General features: G+C 38.4%; 1 long non-coding RNA gene across 2 annotated transcripts; it reads left to right on the forward strand.

Annotated features, from left to right (window-relative positions):
• Positions 1-6,883: 6,883 nt before the first annotated feature.
• On the forward strand, positions 6,884-20,639 carry LOC111786461 (uncharacterized). Of its 2 annotated transcripts, none has more exons than XR_015420811.1 (6): positions 6,884-7,182; positions 7,550-7,716; positions 8,584-8,674; positions 8,757-8,829; positions 9,013-9,091; positions 20,470-20,639. It is a non-coding gene; the product is annotated as an uncharacterized LOC111786461 (long non-coding RNA). The 2 variants fall into 2 exon arrangements; XR_015420810.1 differs by lacking the exon at positions 20,470-20,639 and adding an exon at positions 19,148-20,468 and having other exon boundaries at positions 6,885-7,182.
• The last annotated feature ends 282 nt before the right edge of the window (positions 20,640-20,921 follow it).

Raw genomic sequence — 20,921 nt, forward strand, 5'->3', positions numbered from 1 at the left:
CATTTAATTGCTTTGCCCTTTTATGTTGGAATTGGTCTTTAAGCCTTAAAATATCATTTTTAGCGTGTATTAAAGGTTAAACTCGAGTTTAAGTAATTAATCTGTGTTTATAGGTTAACTGGACTATTCCCGAGCAAACTTCGTAGCTGAATTAGGAAAGTACTCTTCGTAATGGAGCAAGGTTGAATGAGTCTGCATATGTGAGGTCCTACATTGATTAGAGAGGAGAATGAAACATTCCTTATAAGAGTGTGTAAACCTCTCCCCCAGCTGACGCGTTTTAAAACGGTACGCTGACGAAAATACGTAATGAGCCAAAGCGGACAATATTTGCTAGCGGTGGGTTTCGGTTGATACAAATGGTATCAGAGTCAACCATGAGGCAGTGTGCCATCGAGGACCCTTGGCACCCTCGGGGTGGACTGTGAGTTCTCACATCAGTTGTAGATGGAAACAAAGCATTTATTATAAAGGGTGTGGAAACCTCTCCCTAACAGACATGTTTTAAAACAGTGAGGCTGACAACGATAAATAATGAGCCAAAGCGGATAATATCTGCTAACAGTGGGTTTGGCTGATACAAATGGTATCAGAGCCAGACACCGGCGGTGTGCCAATAGGACGCTGGACACCCAAGACGTGGACTGTGAGATCTCACGTTAATTGGAGAGGGGAATGAAGCTTTTATTATAAGGATGTGGAAACCTCTCCCAAACAAACACGTTTTAAAATCGTGAGGCTGACGACGATACGTAACGAGTCAAAGCGAACAATATCTGCTAGCGGTGGGTTTGGCTAATACAAATGGTATCAGAATCAGCTACTGGGCAATGTGCCAGCAAGGACATTGGGCACCCAAAAGGTGGATGGTAAGATCTCGCATGGATTCGAGAGGATAACGAAACATTCCTTATAAAGATGTGGAAACCTCTCCCTAGCAAACACGTTATAAAATCGTGAGACTGACGGCGATACGTAACAGGTCAAAGCGGATAATATCTACTAGCAGTAAACTTGAACTGTTACATCAGTCGGATGTAATTTTTTTTGTCGTATTAAGAAGGTAAGTTCCATATGTTTGAAAATGGAAGGTTTAATTAATTTAATTGTTGATTAAAGAAGTCAAAATCCATGTATTGCATGCGTGTAAGTATTAAATTAGGGGATTTTGTCAGCTTTCAATCTTGATTTGATAACTAAACTAACTAATACCTAATATTAAATCTTATTTTAGTTTCTACTTGTTTGGACGTGTTAAATAATTGGTTCGTTTATCATTTTATCTTCATCGTTTTCGATTTTTTTTATTTTAAAAGCACGACGTAATAGTATGGTTCGTTTTGACCCATTACGTATCACTGTCAGCATTTCATTAGAGAGAAGTTTTCACTCCTACAAAGAATCCTTTGTTTCCCTCTCTGGTCGATGTGTGATCTCACAATCCACGCACTTGGGGGTCCAGCGTCCTCGTTGGCACACTGCTTGGTATCTGGCTCTAATACCATTTGTAACAGCCGAAGTCCACAGTTAACAGGTATTGACCGTTTTGGCTTGTTATGTATCGTCATCAGCCTCACGGTTTTAAAACGCGTTTATTAAGGAGAAGTTTCCACACCCTTATAAGAAATGTCTCGTTCCTCTCTCCAATTGATGTGAGATCTCACAAATACGATATCCAAAGTGAGGGTCCTACTTATTATGCACAAACGACGACGTTACTTCTACTACTCGTACTACAGTAGATTTGAACTTTATAAAATAACTTTAGATTTGATTATGAAACTGTTAAATATCAGTTCCCGACCCATCTCGATCCATCTCGACCCATCTCGACCCATCTCCATTTAAGAGCGAAAAAGTGAGAAGATAAGTTCAAATAGAAAAGTTGGTTAAAAGAAGAGGCTAAAATTAATGAAGCACAAAAGGAAGGATATAGAGATAAGAAAGAGTGAGAATGTAAGGCATATTCAAAGCAACAAGAAGTAGAAAGATGCCAAAGGGCGATGGTGAAATAACCATTTTGTCTCCATTTTCTTAAAGAAAACCACTTTTTCTTTCAAAGTTGGTGACCACTACGACCACTTAGGACACTGTCCATTTTGCTGCACAAACTGCCTTTTTCTTTGGCTTAGACTCCTTGGAAGCTCCATCACCGAGAATATTCCAGCTTTCGTGATGTCCTACATTGATTGGAGAGGAGAACAAAACATTCTTTATAAGTGTGTGGAAACATTCCCCTAACAGACCCGTTTTAAAAGCCTTGAGGGAAAGGATCTGGGCCTTTACAAATAGTATCAGAGTCAGACACCGAATGATGTATCAGCCTTCTCGCTGTTTCCCGAAGGGGGGTAGACACGATGCGGTGTGCTAGTAAGGACGCTAGCCCCAAAAGGGGTAGATTTGGTGGCAGTCCCACATCGATTGGAGAAAAGAACGAGTGCCAACGAGGACGCTGAGCCCCGAAGGGGAGTGGATTATGATGTCCCACATTGAGACTCGTTTTAAAAGCCTTGAGGGAAAGTACAGAGATGACAATATCTGCTAGCGGTAGATCTGGGTCGTTACATGGTTAGTAGTATATTTTCTTAATACTTTTTCGAGTTGAATTGAGTACTAAACTCATCGAGTTTGGTATTAAAAAGTGGGGGAGGGGGAGCCTTGATGGGTAGTTTCTAAGTTCATGTATATTCTTGGGTTTTTTTCTCATACAAAGATGAACAAAAATGTCTATTGGCATCGTACTATATAAATTTGTTGTTATTTGAAAGATGGGTTTTGTATAGCTTTTCGATCGAGTATAAAAATTCGTTTTTGCTTTCTATTTGCACGAAATTTGGACTTCTTTTATTCTAGTTTTTGTTGTTTTGTTCAAATAGGTAATATTCGACTATGAGGATAACTCTAAGTTACAACGGAAGTTAAAAGACAAAACAAATAGGAAAAATGGTGTAATAGCCTAAGTCCACCTATATTGTCTGTTTTGGCTTATTATGTATCGTCGTTAACCTCACGGTTTTAAAATGCTTCTACTGAGGAAAGGTCTCCACACCTTTATAAATGGATTCTCTCCAAGATTTTCTCCAATTCCGAGCTAATCAATGATCAACCTTTAATGTGGTATGATATTGTCAACTTTGAGCATAAGCTCTCATGGCTTTGCTTTGGGCTTCCCCAAAAGGCCTCATACCAATGGAGAGAGTATTCTTTGTTTATAAACTCATGATCATTCCCTAAATTAGCCGATGTGGGACTTTTATCATCCAACACCTCCCCTCGAACAAAGTGCGCCTCCCCTTAATCGAGGCTCGACCTTTGAGGTCTTAGTCATTTTTTACTGCCTTCGAGGAGGCTTGGCTTCTTTTCTTTTGGAGTTCTTTGTTCGATATTTGAGGATTTACCAATATATTGGCACGACTAAGTTTAGGGCATGGCTCTGATACCATGTTAGACGAACATGACTCTCCACAGTGGTATGATATTGTCCACTTTGAGCATAAGCTCTCATGGCAAATAGAACGTGTATTATTTAAAAATAATTATAAAAAAAAACAACCCCGACCCACTTAAAAATAGAGAGTTGGGTTGGGTTGGACTGTAAACTCTGGTTCAGGTGATTCGGGTAGCTCGGGTCACCAATCCGACTAACTCCAACCCAAAATTTCGAGACGCAAACCAATCCAACCTGTGTGCACCCGTACTTAAAATGCTTAAATCCCGACATTTGATAAGAATAAGAATAAAAAAGTGATTATAATTTGAAAAGAAAGACAAAATGTTGTGAAAATGTCAAAGGTATAAAAGAACATGTGCATGTGTTCATAATGAAACACAAGAATCAAACAAGCTGGTGGGTTTCCCATATGGGACACAATTACCCAAATCTCATACCCCTTTTAACATTATAATATCAAAGACAAGAATCGACTTGGAAAGTGCTCATACAGTCTCATTTACCTAAAAATCTGCCATGATCAAAGCTTCTTAAACCCTTGAAATATAATCTTATCTTCAAAACACATGTGCCCATGCCAACCTTTCTTCTTCATTAATATAACATTATTTCGTTGATCATGATTCTAAGTTCGAATCTACGAGAATAATATGTGAAACTTTGGATCTCAAATCTTTCGAGAAACGTTAACTTTAATGTGTTTTGTATAACGCTTAGATGTTCGGATTGTTTGATATTTCACAAGCTAAGTGTGTGAAACTCGAGGTTTAAGATACTGTTGAAAAACGAGTTTATTGAGGATAGGCAGTGGTAAAACGCTTAGATGTTTGAGTTTCTAGGTATTTCATACGCTGTGTTTGTAAACCTGAAGTTAAGATACTATTAAAAACCGAGTTCAATGATGATAGGTAGTAGTAAAATACTTAGATGTTCGGGTTGTTTCATATTTCACAAGCTAAGTGTGTGAAACTCGTGGTTAAGATACTGTTGAAAAACGAGTTTAATGAGGATAGGTAGTGGTAAAACGCTTAGATGTTTGAGTTGCTGGGTATTTCATATGCTGTGTTTGTAAACCTCGAAGTTAAGATACTATTAAAAAAACGAGTTCAATGACGATAGACAGTAGTAAGACGCTTAGATGTTTGAGTTGCTTTGTAACAGTTCAAGTCAATCGCTAGCAGATATTGTATCTTTGGGCTTTCTCTTTCGGGCTTCTCCTTAAGGTCTTAAAGCACGTCTACTTAGGAGAGGTTTCCACACCCTTATAAGAAATGTTTGGTTCTCCTCCCCAACCGCTGTGGGATCTCCTCAAGGTTTTAAAACGCGTCTACTAGGGAGAGGTTTTCACACCCTTATAAAAAAATGTTTCGTTCTCCTCCCCAAACGATGTGGGATCTCGTTCCCTTCTCCAATTAATGTTGGATGTCCCAATGCACCCCCTTCAGGGCTTAGCCTCCTTGCTGCCACATCGTCCGAAACCTGGCTCGATCTGATACCATTTATAACAACTCAAGATCACCGCTAGCCAATATTGTCCTCTTTGGACTTTCTTCTCTCAATGTTTTAAAATGCGGTCTGCGAAAGAGAGGTTTCCACACCTTTATAAAAAATACTTCATTCTTATCCGGACGGGAGAGTCATAATTCATGCAATATTTAAAGGTTTAATTTTGAAATTTATATCATCATTTCATTCCACCCGACATCATGCCAGAAGGGTGGATCTGAAACCGCCATTGACAACATCTCTATGTGCTGTTTTGTTGGCTTCACTCACTGTGTTGGGTTTGGTATCTTTGTCAACAGACATGTCTTTTATGACAAAAAAAGGCATGCTTTTGTTTGTCAATGGACATCTTTTTTTTGCTAATCCTAATCCACTTGACGGAACAAAGACATCCCTTCGCTACTCGATCGATAGGGAGATTTGAACCTCTATCAAAATTGCTTTTATTACGAAAATTTGTACTCAATAACGATAAGACTTGAAGAACGGAGGATAAAGTGATGGGACACTGAAGAACGGAGGATAAAGTGATGGGACACTGAAGAATGGATGAGGCGTCGCCAATTACATCCCAATTTGGTAGAACGAGTTCGTTAGCTCGTTTAATGTAAACAGTTGACCATGAGAGGTGTTAAGAAGAATCTACATTGCGGTCATTGTGTAATAACCTTCGTCTTGAGATTCAACAACATTCGTGTTTGCCATTCATAGATCTTGTGAGTATTCTTAAACTCATTTTCTTGGTTCATCGTAGGTTTTTTTTTTTTTTTTTTTTTTTTATTTGTTTAGATTACAAATTTAGTTCATAAACTTTCAAGTTTGTGTGAGAGAATGATCCAGTTAACGAGAGATAGGGGTGTACATCTAACTCGACAACCAACCAAACCCGGAATTGGGTTATTTTTTCTGAATCCGAATTGATTGGGCTCGGTTCGGATTCATGGGACAAAAACATCGGGTTGACCCGAACTAAAAAAACTTATAAATTGTACGCTAAGATTTTACATTATTCTGGGTTTGGCAGATTGGTAATTAGCGCCTATTAGGAATTCTCTGCGCGCAGGTTCGACTCTCGTCTAACTTATTTATTTTTATTACTTTATTACTTTTAGCTTTTTAATTTAGGTTCCATGATTAAAAAATATTTGAGTAATTTTAAAATTTCTTAAATGAATTTTTATATTTGTGTTGATTGGAAAACGATTTTAAAATTCATTTTACTTCCCATCTATCATTTTTCTCAAATGTAAGTAAGTAAATTTAAATACATAGTTTAAAATATTTCCACTGTTCCATTGTAGCTTATGGACCAACTTTTAGTAATGATGAGAGTATTCTGGACTGTTTTAGGAGTTTTTAACCTCTAAAATTATGGACAGGATAAAAAATTAGTTTCAATAGATTTTTTTTTAATGATTATAGATTGATTTGTGTTTTCAGTATACTCTGTCTTTTATCTCAATTCTATTGAATAATTTTTTTTTTAAATTAACAACCAGACAACTCAACTCGAAAATAGAGAGTTGGATTGAGTAAAAAATCCCTCCACCCAACTCCGACCAAGTACACCCTACTTGAACTTTTGTATTTTGCCAACTTCACGTCACATTTTTTTTATTTTAAAATAATATACATACATGTTTTTTTCTCTTCTTCCCTGAACATTATTCTCATTTTTTAAATAACTAACTTTCTTAATCGAAACTTAAATAATATTTAAAGTATTTAGTAGGAGACGTGTACATTCTACCAGTAGGACCTAACTCGAATTATAGGAGTTCTATTAATTTTCTGAACTCGAGTAGAGTAGATTATATTTCGGTCTGTTGTACAAATTCTCCTTAGAAAAAGAGAAAAAAAAAAAGAAAAAAATATATTATAAAAATAAAATCGGAAAAATCCCTAAAACTACGGAAGTAGCCGTTCGTATCGTCGACGGTTTTCCACGGTCAGAGTCAAATGGTCTTCAGAGCCGTTACCCCCCGCTTATTCGGACGCCAGCTGTCTCGGCTCCCGCGGGGATCATATATATCCCTCCCGCACTCACACTCTCTTCTTCAGGACACATTCTCACACTAGAATCAGAGCGCTCCATCAACGGCCTCTTCCCTTCTGAACGACGTTCCTTGCCGAATTCAACCGCTAGATAATTACCGAGCAATCGGAGGAAGAGAGAGCAGAATCGAAAGGAGTTTATTGCCTGATCCCGGTGATGAAAAATAGAGGTAATGTAAGATTGACTACTCTGTTCTGGGTTGAAATTGTAAAGGCACAGCCGGCTATTCCGATTTAGGGGTTTATTGGAGAAATTCAGAGATTATTCTGATTTAGAGGTTCACTCGAGCAACTTCAGAGGTTAATCGAACGATCGGATCGTTCTTTTTCTTCTTTTGCCTGTTATCGACACCTTTTGTATTTTTCGTGGTTTCGATTATGGAGGATTAGGGCGTTTTTAGTAGGTTTATTGTTCGTTCCCATGGTAACGTGATTCTTGACTTGGATTATTCTTCGTTTCATTCCCATCATCTTCTATCTCTTCTCTATGTGAGGAGCCAGGGAACAAACCTGATATTCAAATTTATGTGTTGGCAGAAGAGAAGAGAACGGCGAACTCTTATGTCATTGCGATTGGTTCCGATAACAGAGTGGGGAAGAACAAAGCAGTTGCTCTTGATGAAATAATTGCTTGGGCAAAAGAGAAACAGTTGGTCCTGTCAATTCAGGCCGGGGGGAGATTTTCGCATCTGCTAGGAATACTGGTATGATTCCAAGCCCAAGGCTGTAGGAAGTAATTGTCGTTTATAAGTTTATTTTTAGTTTCATAATTTGTTGGCTGTGAAGTAGTGAATTGTAGCTTTAGCTGCTTTATTCTTTAAAAAAGATGTACTGAAAGTAAATAATGAATCAAAAAGCCTAATATCATCTAAGTCCTTTTTCTTAAGGAAGAAGTTCTGAAGGGGCCTCCCTTGCTCAACGAAGAACCATGAAATTACTGTCCAAAATGTAATTGTTGCTAGCTTGGGTTGCAATGAAATAAACTATATTACAGAATATAGAATCTTATCGACACAGTTACCGTTCTGTTACCGTTCTGTCGAGCCAGTTTAGACAATACTTCTTATAGAACTTAGCAGAATTGAAGGAAAAAACAGTTGGCTTGTATTGTAAAATTTAGTGTCATGCACAATTGTTGTCTGCTTATTGATCTTTGGTTTACAATTGTTTGCTTATGGATTATATCAGTATCTGACTGAAAGTTCTGGAAAGTTTGATTTTGAGATGTCTTTCAATGTTAGTGTGTCCATATTTCTTACAATAGTATTCCATTTTCTGAACTTGCACAGATTTGCATTTAGATTCATCTAAAAGATCAAGGAAGATGTACTCTTCTCCACTTTTAAACAATGTCGACTATGTTCGGTTCATAATATTTGGGAGTCTGTATGAGGATTTATAGCTTTTTTTTTCCTGCTAGTGGATGATTTGATGCACTTTTTTTTTTTTTTTTTTTTTAATTTGCATGTGATTTCAACATAAATGAAGGGTTTCATTTTGCTTTTCAACCACTTGAGTTTTTGAGTATGAGCTTTTGGATTCTGAATTTTCTCTTACGAACATTCCTCTAGGTCATGATGATGAACGAACGATATGAGATATATACTAGTGTCTGATTGAGTCTGGGGCAAAATGATGGTAATCAATTTGTTGAAATCGAAGGTACTTTCTTTGTTCAACTTAATGATTTGTCTGACTTGAAGATCAATGCATAATTATTTTTTTCATCAATAATATCATGCAGGACGGTCCAGTTCATGTAAAGTTTGTTGTAAACAATTAGGGATGCATGATATATAACCACACAACCCACTAAGGTAAGCCATTGCTTTTACAAAACTTTTATCATTCTATTTACCGGTCAAACTTTAACAAAAATAGTTAATGTTCACTTTTAATGGTTTCAAATTATCCATATCTAATTGGTTTGACATTATTGTTCATATTTCCTTTGCTATTGGAGAAGATTTTGATTAATAACCATGTTACGAACATTTCAGATGGAAAGGGAGGACATAGATCTAATAAAGTTGTGTTCAAGGAATCCAACTCTGGTTGCTACATTCAACACTCCATCACGTAAGAAATTTTCTATTTGACATCATAAACTACCTTATGTGTTGCCTAGATCTCACGAGAATTACGTTATTGGCAATGTTGTGATCCTAATAATGTTAGATTCCTCTATTTAATCTTTATTATATCTTTGTTTTTTCTTTTTGATGTTACTTGTGTTCTACTGATATCATGTTTTTGGTTCAAGAGTAAACGACTAGAATGTTAAAGTTGAAAGGGTTCATGAGTAAGAAATTAAATTACGTTTTTCTATTTTATGAGTGTTTTAGGTAGTTAGTGAAATCGAGTGAAAAGCCAGACTTCTGCAATTATAATAAACCCCATGAATCTATCTCAACGTTCCAATTTCCATAGAGACAATGTAAAACTCAATGATCTAAGAATCCCATTTCAAATCAATCAAACAACTAAGAGCACATCATTGGTCATTACATACTCCACATTCGGCAATAAGAGAAACCGTGCCACAACATATAGACGAATTGCCCACAAAAGTTGTAGGAAACAAACCGATCCAAGTAACAAAACGAACAAGAACAAAGAAAAAAAACTAAATTCAGAAGAATCGTTCATGAATAAGAGGCAATGATGAATGGTGAGGTGAAGAAAGAGAGAAATAGGAGAAAGGGGTGGAAGATTAGGGCTGGTGCAGACTCATCTGGGTACGTGAAAGGGAAGGCTCAGAGTATAGAGAGCACTCTGAGTTTGTCCTTTCCCTCACCATTTCAGTTTCATTGCGCCCCTCATTTTGCTTGTTTGGCTTATGACTAGGCTTTCTCCAATGTTTCATTGCCACATCATCAATATAACAATTTATTCTCATTATCCTTCAAGGGTAAAGGATTAAGCTTGCAAAACCAAGAAAAGAACTTAAGACCCAAAGATCCTGTCTTATACAAGAAGGAACAAAATGAATATCTAAGATACGACTTTGAAGGAACAACCTTAATTATGTCAAGGTTTGTTGAACATAAAGATGATAAGCTGTACACGATATAAGGAAACACAAGGATGACCAAGAAAGACTTGTCAATCTCAACAAAGGATGTTGAGCTGACACTCAAAAGGAACAAATGCTGGAACTAGAAAACGCCTCAAGGCATAAGTTAAGAACTAAATGCTAAGGGCTGATAATAAAGATTATGGAAGGCCAAAGGTATTACAAGACTTTCAAGAAAAGAAACTTAAGAACTAAAAAAACCCGCCTTGTACAAGAAGGAACAAAAGGGACATGTAAGATATGACCTTGAAAGATGATAAGCTTTATGATATAAGGAAACACAAGGATGACCAAGGAAGACTTGTCAATCTCAACAAAAGATATTGAGAAGACACTCAAAAGGAACAAATGTTGGAACGGGAAGACGAGCATAAGTTAAGAACTAAGGGTATGATTATAAGGCTTATGGAAAGCCTAGTAATACCGACAAAAGAACTTAAAACCCAAACAACCTAAGACTTGTCAATTTCAATAAAGGATGTTGAGAAGACAGTTAAAATGAACAAATGCAGGAACGAGAAAATGTCTTAGGGAATAAGATAAGAACTAAAGGCTACAAGGCTAATTGCAAGGATTATGAAAGGCCAACGGTAGTTACAACGATTAAGGAAAGCCTTTAATATCAAGAAAAGAAGAACTTAAGACCCAAAGAACCCATGTTATACAGGAAGGAAAAAATATATCTAATATAAGACATGACAATCTCAACAAAGGATGTTGAGAAGACAATCGAAAGGAACAAATCTTGGAACAAGTACATGCCCTAAGACTTGTTAAGAACTAACGGCGACAAAGGCTTTATAAGGATTATGGACGACCAACGGATGTTACAAGGATTAAGGAAGACCTTGTAATATCGAGAACAGAAGAGATTAAGACCCAAAGAACCTACCTTGTACACACCTTAAGACATAAGTTAAGAACTAACGGCCACCAGGGCTGATTATAAGGATTATGGACGACCAAGGGATGTTATAAGGATTAAAGAAGACCTTGTAATACCGAGAAAAAGAAGAGCTTAAGACCCAAAGAACCTACCTTGTACACACCTTAAGGCATAAATTAAGAACTAACGGCCACCAGGGCTGATTATAAGGATTATGGACGACCAACGGATGTTATACGGACTAAGGAAGACCTTGTTATACCGAGAAAAGAAGAGCTTAAAACCCAAAGAACCTGCCTTGTACACACCTTAAGACATAAGTTAAGAACTAACGGCCACCAGAGCTGATTATAAGGATTATGGAAAACCAAGGGATGTTACAAGGATTAAGGAAGACCTTGTAATACCGAGAAAAGAAGAGCTTAAGATCCAAATAACCTGCCTTGTACACTGCTTAAGACATAAGTTAAGAACTAACGGCCACAAGGGCTGATTATAGGGATTATGGACGACCCAGGGATGTTACAACGACTAAGGAAGACCTTGTTATACCGAGAAAAGAAGAGCTTAAAACCCAAAGAACCTGCCTTGTACACGCCTTAAGACATAAGTTAAGAACTAACGGCCACCAAGGCTGATTATAAGGATTATGGACGACCAAGGGCTGTTACAAGGATTAAGGAAGACCTTGTAATACCGTAAGAACTAATGGCGACAAGGGCTGATTATAAGGATTATGGACGACTGTGGGATGTTACAAGGATTAAGGAAGACCTTGTAATACCGAGAAAAGAAGAGCTTAAGACCCAAAGAACCTGCCTTGTACACGCCTTAAGACATAAGTTAAGAACTAACGGCCACCCGAGCTGATTATAAGGATTATGGACGACCAAGGGATGTTACAAGGATTAAGGAAGACCTTGTAATATCGAGAACAGAAGAGATTAAGACCCAAAGAACCTGCCTTGTACACGGCTTAAGACATAAGTTAAGAACTAACGGCCACCAGGGCTGATTATAAGAATTATGGACGACCAAGGGATGTTACAAGGATTAAAGAAGACCTTGTAATACCGAGAAAAGAAGAGCTTAAGACCCAAAGAACCTACCTTGTACACACCTTAAGGCATAAATTAAGAACTAACGGCCACCAGGGCTGATTATAAGGATTATGGACGACCAAGGGATGTTATACGGACTAAGGAAGACCTTGTTATACCGAGAAAAGAAGAGCTTAAAACCCAAAGAACCTGCCTTGTACACACCTTAAGACATAAGTTAAGAACTAACGGCCACCAGAGCTGATTATAAGGATTATGGGAAACCAAGGGATGTTACAAGGATTAAGGAAGACCTTGTAATACCGAGAAAAGAAGAGCTTAAGAGCCAAAGAACCTGTCTTGTACACTGCTTAAGACATAAGTTAAGAACTAACGGCCACAAGGGCTGATTATAGGGATTATGGACGACCCAGGGATGTTACAACGACTAAGGAAGACCTTGTTATACCGAGAAAAGAAGAGCTTAAAACCCAAAGAACCTGCCTTGTACACGCCTTAAGACATAAGTTAAGAACTAACGGCCACCAGGGCTGATTATAAGGATTATGGACGACCAAGGGCTGTTACAAGGATTAAGGAAGACCTTGTAATACCGTAAGAACTAACGGCGACAAGGGCTGATTATAAGGATTATGGACGACTGTGGGATGTTACAAGGATTAAGGAAGACCTTGTAATACCGAGAAAAGAAGAGCTTAAGACCCAAAGATCCTGCCTTGTACACGCCTTAAGACATAAGTTAAGAACTAACGGCCACCCGAGCTGATTATAAGGATTATGGACGACCAAGGGATGTTACAAGGATTAAGGAAGACCTTGTAATATCGAGAACAGAAGAGATTAAGACCCAAAGAACCTGCCTTGTACACGGCTTAAGACATAAGTTAAGAACTAACGGCCACCAGGGCTGATTATAAGAATTATGGACGACCAAGGGATGTTACAAGGATTAAAGAAGACCTTGTAATACCGAGAAAAGAAGAACTTAAGACCCAAAGAACCTACCTTGTACACACCTTAAGGCATAAGTTAAGAACTAACGGCCACCAGGGCTGATTATAAGGATTATGGACGACCAAGGGATGTTATACGGTCTAAGTCACCTTGTTATACCGAGAAAAGAAGAGCTTAAGACCCAAAGAACCTGCCTTGTACACGCCTTAAGACATCAGTTAAGATCTAACGGCCACCAGGGCTGATTACAAGGGTTATGGACGACCAAGTGATGTTACAAGGATCAAGGAAGACCTTGTAATACTGAGAAAAGAAGAGCTTAAGACCTAAAGAACCTGCTTTGTACACTGCTTAAGACATAAGTTAAGAACCAACGGCCATTAGGGCTAATTATAAGGATTATGGATGACCAAGGGATGTTACAAGGATTAAGGAAGACCTTGTAATATCGAGAACAAAAGAGATTAAGACCCAAAGAACCTGCCTTGTACACGGCTTAAGACATGAGTTAAGAACTAACGGCCACCAGGGCTGATTATAAGAATTATGGACGACCAAGGGATGTTACAAGGATTAAAGAAGACCTTGTAATACCGAGAAAAGAAGAACTTAAGACCCAAAGAACCTACCTTGTACACACCTTAAGGCATAAGTTAAGAACTAACGGCCACCAGGGCTGATTATAAGGATTATGGACGACCAAGGGATGTTATACGGTCTAAGTCACCTTGTTATACCGAGAAAAGAAGAGCTTAAGACCCAAAGAACCTGCCTTGTACATGCCTTAAGACATCAGTTAAGATCTAACGGCCACCAGGGCTGATTATAAGGATTATGGACGACTAAGGGATGTTATACGGTCTAAGTCACCTTGTTATACCGAGAAAAGAAGAGCTTAAGACCCAAAGAACCTGCCTTGTACATGCCTTAAGACATCAGTTAAGATCTAACGGCCACCAGGGCTGATTATAAGGATTATGGACGACCAAGTGATGTTACAAGGATCAAGGAAGACCTTGTAATACTGAGAAAAGAAGAGTTTAAGACCTAAAGAACCTGCTTTGTACACTTCTTAAGACATAAGTTAAGAACCAACGGCCATTAGGGCTAATTATAAGGATTATGGACGACCAAGGGATGTTATAAGGATAAAGGAAGACCTTGTAATACCGAGAAAACAAGAGCTTAAGACCCAAAGAACCTGCCTTGTACATGCCTTAGGACACAAGTTAAGAACTAACGGCCACCAGGGCTGATTATAAGGATTATGGACGACCAAGAGATGTTACAAGGACTAAGGAAGACCTTGTTATACCAAGAAGAGAAGAGCTTAAAACCCCAAGAACCTGCCTTGTACACGCCTTAAGACATAAGTTAAGAACTAACGACGACAAGGGCTGATTATAAGGATTATGTACGACCAAGGGATGTTACAAGGATTAAGGAAGTCCTTGTAAGACCGAGAAAAGAAGAGCTTAAGACCCAAAGAACCTGCCTTGTACACGCCTTAAGACATTAGTTAAGAACTAACGGCGACAAGGGCTGATTATAAGGTTTATGGATGGCCAAGGGATGTTACAAGGATTAAGGAAGACCTTGTAATACCGCAAAAAGAAAAGTTTAAGACCGAAAGAACCACCTAACGGTCACCAGCGCTGATTATAAGGATTATGGACGACTAAGGGATGTTACATGGATTTAGGAACACCTTGTAATACCGAGAAAAAAAGTGCTTAAGACCCCAAGAACCTGCCTTGTACACGCCTTAAGACATGAGTTAAGAACTAACGGGCGACCAGGGCTGATTATAAGGATTATGGACTACCAAGGGATGTTACAAGGATTAAGGAAATCCTTGTAATACCGAGAAAAGAAGAGCTTAAGACCCAAAGAATCTGCCTTGTACACTACTTAAGACATAAGTTAAGACCTAACGGCCACCACGGCTGATTATAATCTATTATGGACGACCAAGGGATGTTGAAAAGAAGAGCTTAAGACCCAATGAACCTGCCAAGTACACGCATTAAGACATAAGTTAAGAACTAACGGCGACAAGGGCTGATTATAAGGTTTATGGACGACCAAGGGATGTTACAAGGATTAAGGAAGACCTTGTAATACCGAGAAAAGAAGAGATTAAGACCCAAAGAACCTGCCTTGTACACGGCTTAAGACATAAGTTAAGAACTAACGGCCACTAGGGCTGATTATAAGAATTATGGACGACCAAGGGATGTTACAAGGATTAAAGAAGACCTTGTAATACCGAGAAAAGAAGAGCGCCTTAAGACATAAGTTAAGAACTTACGGCCACCAGGGCTGATTATAAGGATTATGGACGACTAAGGGATGTTATACGGTCTAAGTCACCTTGTTATACCGAGAAAAGAAGAGCTTAAGACCCAAAGAACCTGCCTTGTACACGCCTTAAGACATCAGTTCAGACCTAACGGCCACCAGGGCTGATTATAAGGATTATGGACGACCAAGTGATGTTACAAGGATCAAGGAAGACCTTGTAATCCTGAGAAAAGAAGAGCTTAAGACCTAAAGAACCTGCTTTGTACACTGCATAAGACATAAGTTAAGTACCAATGGCCATTAGGGTTACTTATAAGGATTATGGACGACCAAGGAATGTTACAAGGATAAAGGAAGTCCTTGTAATACCGAGAAAAGGAGAGCTTAAGACCCAAAGAACCTGCCTTGTACATGCCTTAAGACATATGTTAAGAACTAACGGCGACAAGGGCTGATTATAAGGTTTATCGACGACCAAGGGATGTTACAAGAATTAAGGTAGACCTTGTAATACCAAGAAACATAGAGCTTAAGACCCAAAGATTCTGCCTTGTACACGCCTTAAGACATAAGTTAAGACCTAACGGCCACCAGGGCTGATTATAAGGATTATGGACTTCCAAGGGATGTTACAAGGATTAAGGAAGTCCTTGGAATACTGAGAAAAGAAGAATTTAAGACCCAAAGAACCTGCGATGTACACGCCTTAAGACATAAGTTAAGACCTAACGGCCACCATGGCTGATTATAAGGATTATGGACGACCAAGGGATGTTACAAGGATTGAGGAAGTCCTTGTAATACCGAGAAAAGAAGAACTGAAGACCCAAATAACATGCCTTGTACACGCATTAAGACATAAGTTAAGAACTAACGGCGATAAGGGCTGATTATAAGGATTATGGACGACCAAGGGATGTTACAAGGATTCAGGAAGACCTTGTAATACTGAGAAAAGAAGTGTTTAAGACCCAAAGAACCTGCCTTGTACACGCCTTAAGACATAAGTTAAGACCTAACGGTCACCAGGGCTAATTATAAGGATTATGGACTTCCAAGGGATGTTACAAGGATTAAGGAAGTCCTTGGAATACCGAGAAAAGAAGAATTTAAGACCCAAAGAACCTGCGATGTACACGCCTTAAGACATAAGTTAAGACCTAACGGCCACCATGGCTGATTATAAGGATTATGGACGACCAAGGGATGTTACAAGGATTAAGGAAGTCCTTGTAATACCGAGAAAAGAAGAACTGAAGACCCAAATAACATGCCTTGTACACGCATTAAGACATAAGTTAAGAACTAACGGCGATAAGGGCTGATTATAAGGATTATGGACGACCAAGGGATGTTACAAGGATTGAGGAAGACCTTGTAATACCGAGAAAAGAAGAGTTTAAGACCCAAAGAACCTGCCTTGTACACGCCTTAAGACATAAGTTAAGACCTAACGGTCACCAGGGCTAATTATAAGGATTATGGACGACCAAGGGATGTTACAAGGATTGAGGAAGACCTTGTAATACCGAGAAAAGAAGAGTTTAAGACCCAAAGAACCTGCCTTGTACACGCCTTAAGACATAAGTTAAGACCTAACGGTCACCAGGGCTAATTATAAGGATTATGGACTTCCAAGGGATGTTACAAGGATTAATGAATCCTTGGAATACCGAGAAAAGAAGAATTTAAGACCCAAAGAACCTGCGATGTACACGCCTTAAGACATAAGTTAAGACCTAACGGCCACCAGGGCTGATTATAAGGATTATGGACGACCAAGGGATGTTACAAGGATTAAGGAAGTCCTTGTAATACCGAGATAAGAAGAACTGAAGACCCAAATAACATGCCTTGTACACGCATTAAGACATAAGTTGGATTATGGACGACCAAGGGATGTTACAAGGATTGAGGAAGTCCTTGTAATACCACGAAAAGAAGAACTGAAGACCCAAATAACATGCCTTGTACACGCATTAAGACATAAGTTAAGAACTAATGGCGATAAGGGCTGATTATAAGGATTATGGACGACCAAGGGATGTTACAAGGATTGAGGAAGACCTTGTAATACCGAGAAAAGAAGTGTTTAAGACCCAAAGAACCTGCCTTGTACACACCTTAAGACATAAGTTAAGACCTAACGGCCACCAGGGCTGATTATAAGGATTATGGACGACCAAGGAATGTTACAAGGATTAAGGAAGTCCTTGTAATACCGAGAAAAGAAGAGCTTAAGACCTAAAGAACCTGCCTTGTACAAGCCTTAAGACATAAGTTAAGAACTAATGGCGACAAGGGCTGATTATAAGGATTATGGACGACCAAGGGATGTCACAAGGATTAAGGAAGACCTTGTAATACCGAGAAAAGAAGAGTTTAAGACCCAAAGAACCTGCCTTGTACACGCCTTAAGACATAAGTTAAGACCTAACGGCCACCAGGGCTGATTATAAGGATTATGGACGACCAAGAGATGTTACAAGGATTTAGGAAGACCTTGTAATACCGGTTAAAGAAGTGCTTAAGACCCAAAGAACCTGCCTTGTACACGCTTTAAGACATAGGTTAAGAATTAACGGCGACAAGGGCAAATCTTCCAACAATCGTTTTCAGTATTGGTCAGCTGGACAAAATCTTCAATATCTCAGGATCCGACCGTTGGATTTACCCCAAATTTGGAAATGATCTTGAAGACTCAGATATCTTTAGATCTAATGGCTGGTGTTCAAAGTTGAAGTCTGCAGCACCCTCATCGGAGTAGATTTTTTCACTGGACCTTCCAAAATTCTCAAGTTTAAAATCAACACCATTCTAGATGTTTCAAGGTTGGTGCAAGCTTCATCTACAAATCAGGTGACATGGGCAATGTATAGGTACAAGTAGAGAGTACAAGGATTAATGAAGGCCAAGGGTGGTTACAAGGATTAAGGAAGACCTTGTTACACCCAGGAAAGAAGAACTTAAGACCCTAAGAACCCGCTTTGTACAAGAAGGATTAAAAGAACTACGGTTATTATTTATAGGCATGTTGAACATAAGGAACCAAACATGGGTAAATAGTTTTTGGAAAGAATTTAGATTTTTTTCAAAATGTGGCAAATTACCGAAATACCCCTAAGCTTCCAATTATTTCAAAAATGCACCTGACCAGAAATCTTTCCAGATTGGTTTACAGCAGGGGTCATCTGGACAAAATCTTTCATATCTGAAGATTCAACTATTGGATTTGTCCCAAATTTAGAAAGGATCTAGAAGACTCATATATGTTCAAATCTAATGGATGGTGTTGAAAAATGACGTCGGAAACATCCTCATCGAAATAGATTTTTCCAATGGACCTTCCAGAAGTTTCAAGTTTAAAATCAGCACTATTCTGTATGTTTCTAGTTCGTTGAAAGCTTCATCCACAAATAATAATGTGGGCAACGTTTAGGGACAAGAGTGGAGGCTCGAGAGTACAAGAATTAAGGAAGGCCAAGGGTAGTTACAAAGATTAAGTACGACACCAAGAAGAAACTTAAGACCCTTAGAACTCCCTTGTGCAAAAAGAAATAAAAGGAACCTCTAAGATATAACCTTGAAGGAACAATGTCAAGGAACAATCTTGATTATGTCAAGACGGGTTGACCATAAGATAAGCTATAAGATATAAGAAAACTCAAGGTATTATATGAAATTTAACTTTTGAAAGCTTGAATGTCACGTCCTAGTTCTATGCTCCCAAGTTCTTTCGCACTTGTAGCCTAAAAAACGCCATTGTTTTTGGTTCCATTCAAACATAGTGAATGCATTTTACAGTTATACCATTATTTTTGGTTATGTTTTTTTTTTTTTTTTTTTTTTTACAGGATGCTGTGAAATCTGTTTACAGATTGATGAAGATTGAGTGTGTCAAAGAAAGTCAACGTGACGACTTGGTGATTGAAAGTCAACGTGACGACTTGGTGATTGAGTTTTTTTGAGTTATGTGAGAAGTGTCGAAGAAGAGAGAGAAATGAGGCCTTTTGGGAAAACCAAAAGCAAAACCACGAGAGTTTTATGCTGAAAGTGGACAATATCATACCATTGTGGAAATCGTGGTTTCTAACATGGTATTAGAGTCATGCCCTTAACTTAGCCATGTCAATAGAATCCTCAAATATCGAACAAAAAATTGTGAACCTTGAAGATGTAGTCAAAAGTGACTCAAGTGTTGAACAAATGGTGTACTTTATTCGAGGGCTTCAGAGAAAGGAGTCGAACCTCGATTAAAGGTAGGATGTTCGAGGAATCCATAGGCCTCAGGGGAGGCTTTATGGTGTACTTTGTTTGAGGGGAGGATTGTTGAGGATTATTGAAAGGAGTAGTCCCACAATGGCTAATTAAGAGGAAGATCATAGGTTTTATAAGCAAGGAACACTATCTCCATTGGCATGAGGCCTTTTGGGAAAACCAAAAGCAAAACCATGAGAGTTTATGCTCAAAGTGGACAATATCATACCATTGTGGAGGTCGTGGTTCCCAACACACCTGTCATGAAGGCTTCAATCCCAATCTGCATAAGAATATGCTATAATCTGAGAATCACATGATTAGATTTGCATAAACCATGAAGTTTCGTTTAGATATCTTTTGACTGCTGTAATGGATGTGTATGTTCTCATATCTATGACCGACATAGGTTCTTGATTATTAAACTCATTTGACAAAGCTTTATGTTTGTGTTGGTTTAGATATAAAAATACCGCTTTTAGACATTGTCTGCTTCAGATAATGAAATTGATTTGGTTTTTTTCCATGTTTTCTAAGACTTCTCCAACTTCTTCAGAGTAATCTGGAACCATTAGTGTTGAGAGGTCAGCGTAACTGTTGAGTTCTATGATGAGCACTCAATGGAGTTCGTCATTGATCTTGCAACTATGAGACATAACTGATGTGTTTGAGTTGAGATCCTAGGAGTGGTAGCTTCAACTGATAGAGACTTTTGTATGTTGTATAGGAGTGGTAGCTTCAACTGATAGAGACTTTTGTAAGTTAGCGTAGCTATTGAGTTCTATGATGCACTCAATGGAGTTCGTCATTGATCTTGAGTGGTAGCTTCAACTAATAGAGACTTTTGTATGTTGTATGTAGACCAGATTTGTATGTTGTATGTTGACCTTTTCTAAAACAATTCCTATTGTTCTTGTAGATGGAGATGGATTGTTAGAGCTGATGTTCTTTTTCGAATAGCATAATCAAAGTATAGTGTAGAACATGTCAGCATAACTATTGAGTTCTATGATGCACTCAATGGAGTTCGTCATTGATCTTGCAACTATGAGACACAATTGATGTGTTTGAGTTGAGATTGAAACATTTCCTATTGTTTTTGTAGACGGAGATGGATTGTTAGAGCTAATGTTCTTTTTCGAATAGCATAATCAAAGTATAGTGGTGAACAGGTTAGCGTAACTGTTGAGTTCTATGATGCACTCAATGGAGTTCGTCATTGATCTTGCAACTATGGAAAAAAAAAAATGCTAGATGTGCTCAATTAGGTGAAATTTTTGAATTAGATCGTGCTACTTGATGCTAGGACCTTGTTCGAAGACGTTTTTGCTGGGATTGACCCATGGTTAGCTCCCTGAAAGTTCTAGGCTT

This window comes from Cucurbita pepo, chromosome 4 (assembly GCF_057944985.1).
Source record: "Cucurbita pepo subsp. pepo isolate OVF chromosome 4, ASM5794498v1, whole genome shotgun sequence".
NCBI classification, from domain to species: Eukaryota; Viridiplantae; Streptophyta; class Magnoliopsida; order Cucurbitales; family Cucurbitaceae; genus Cucurbita; species Cucurbita pepo.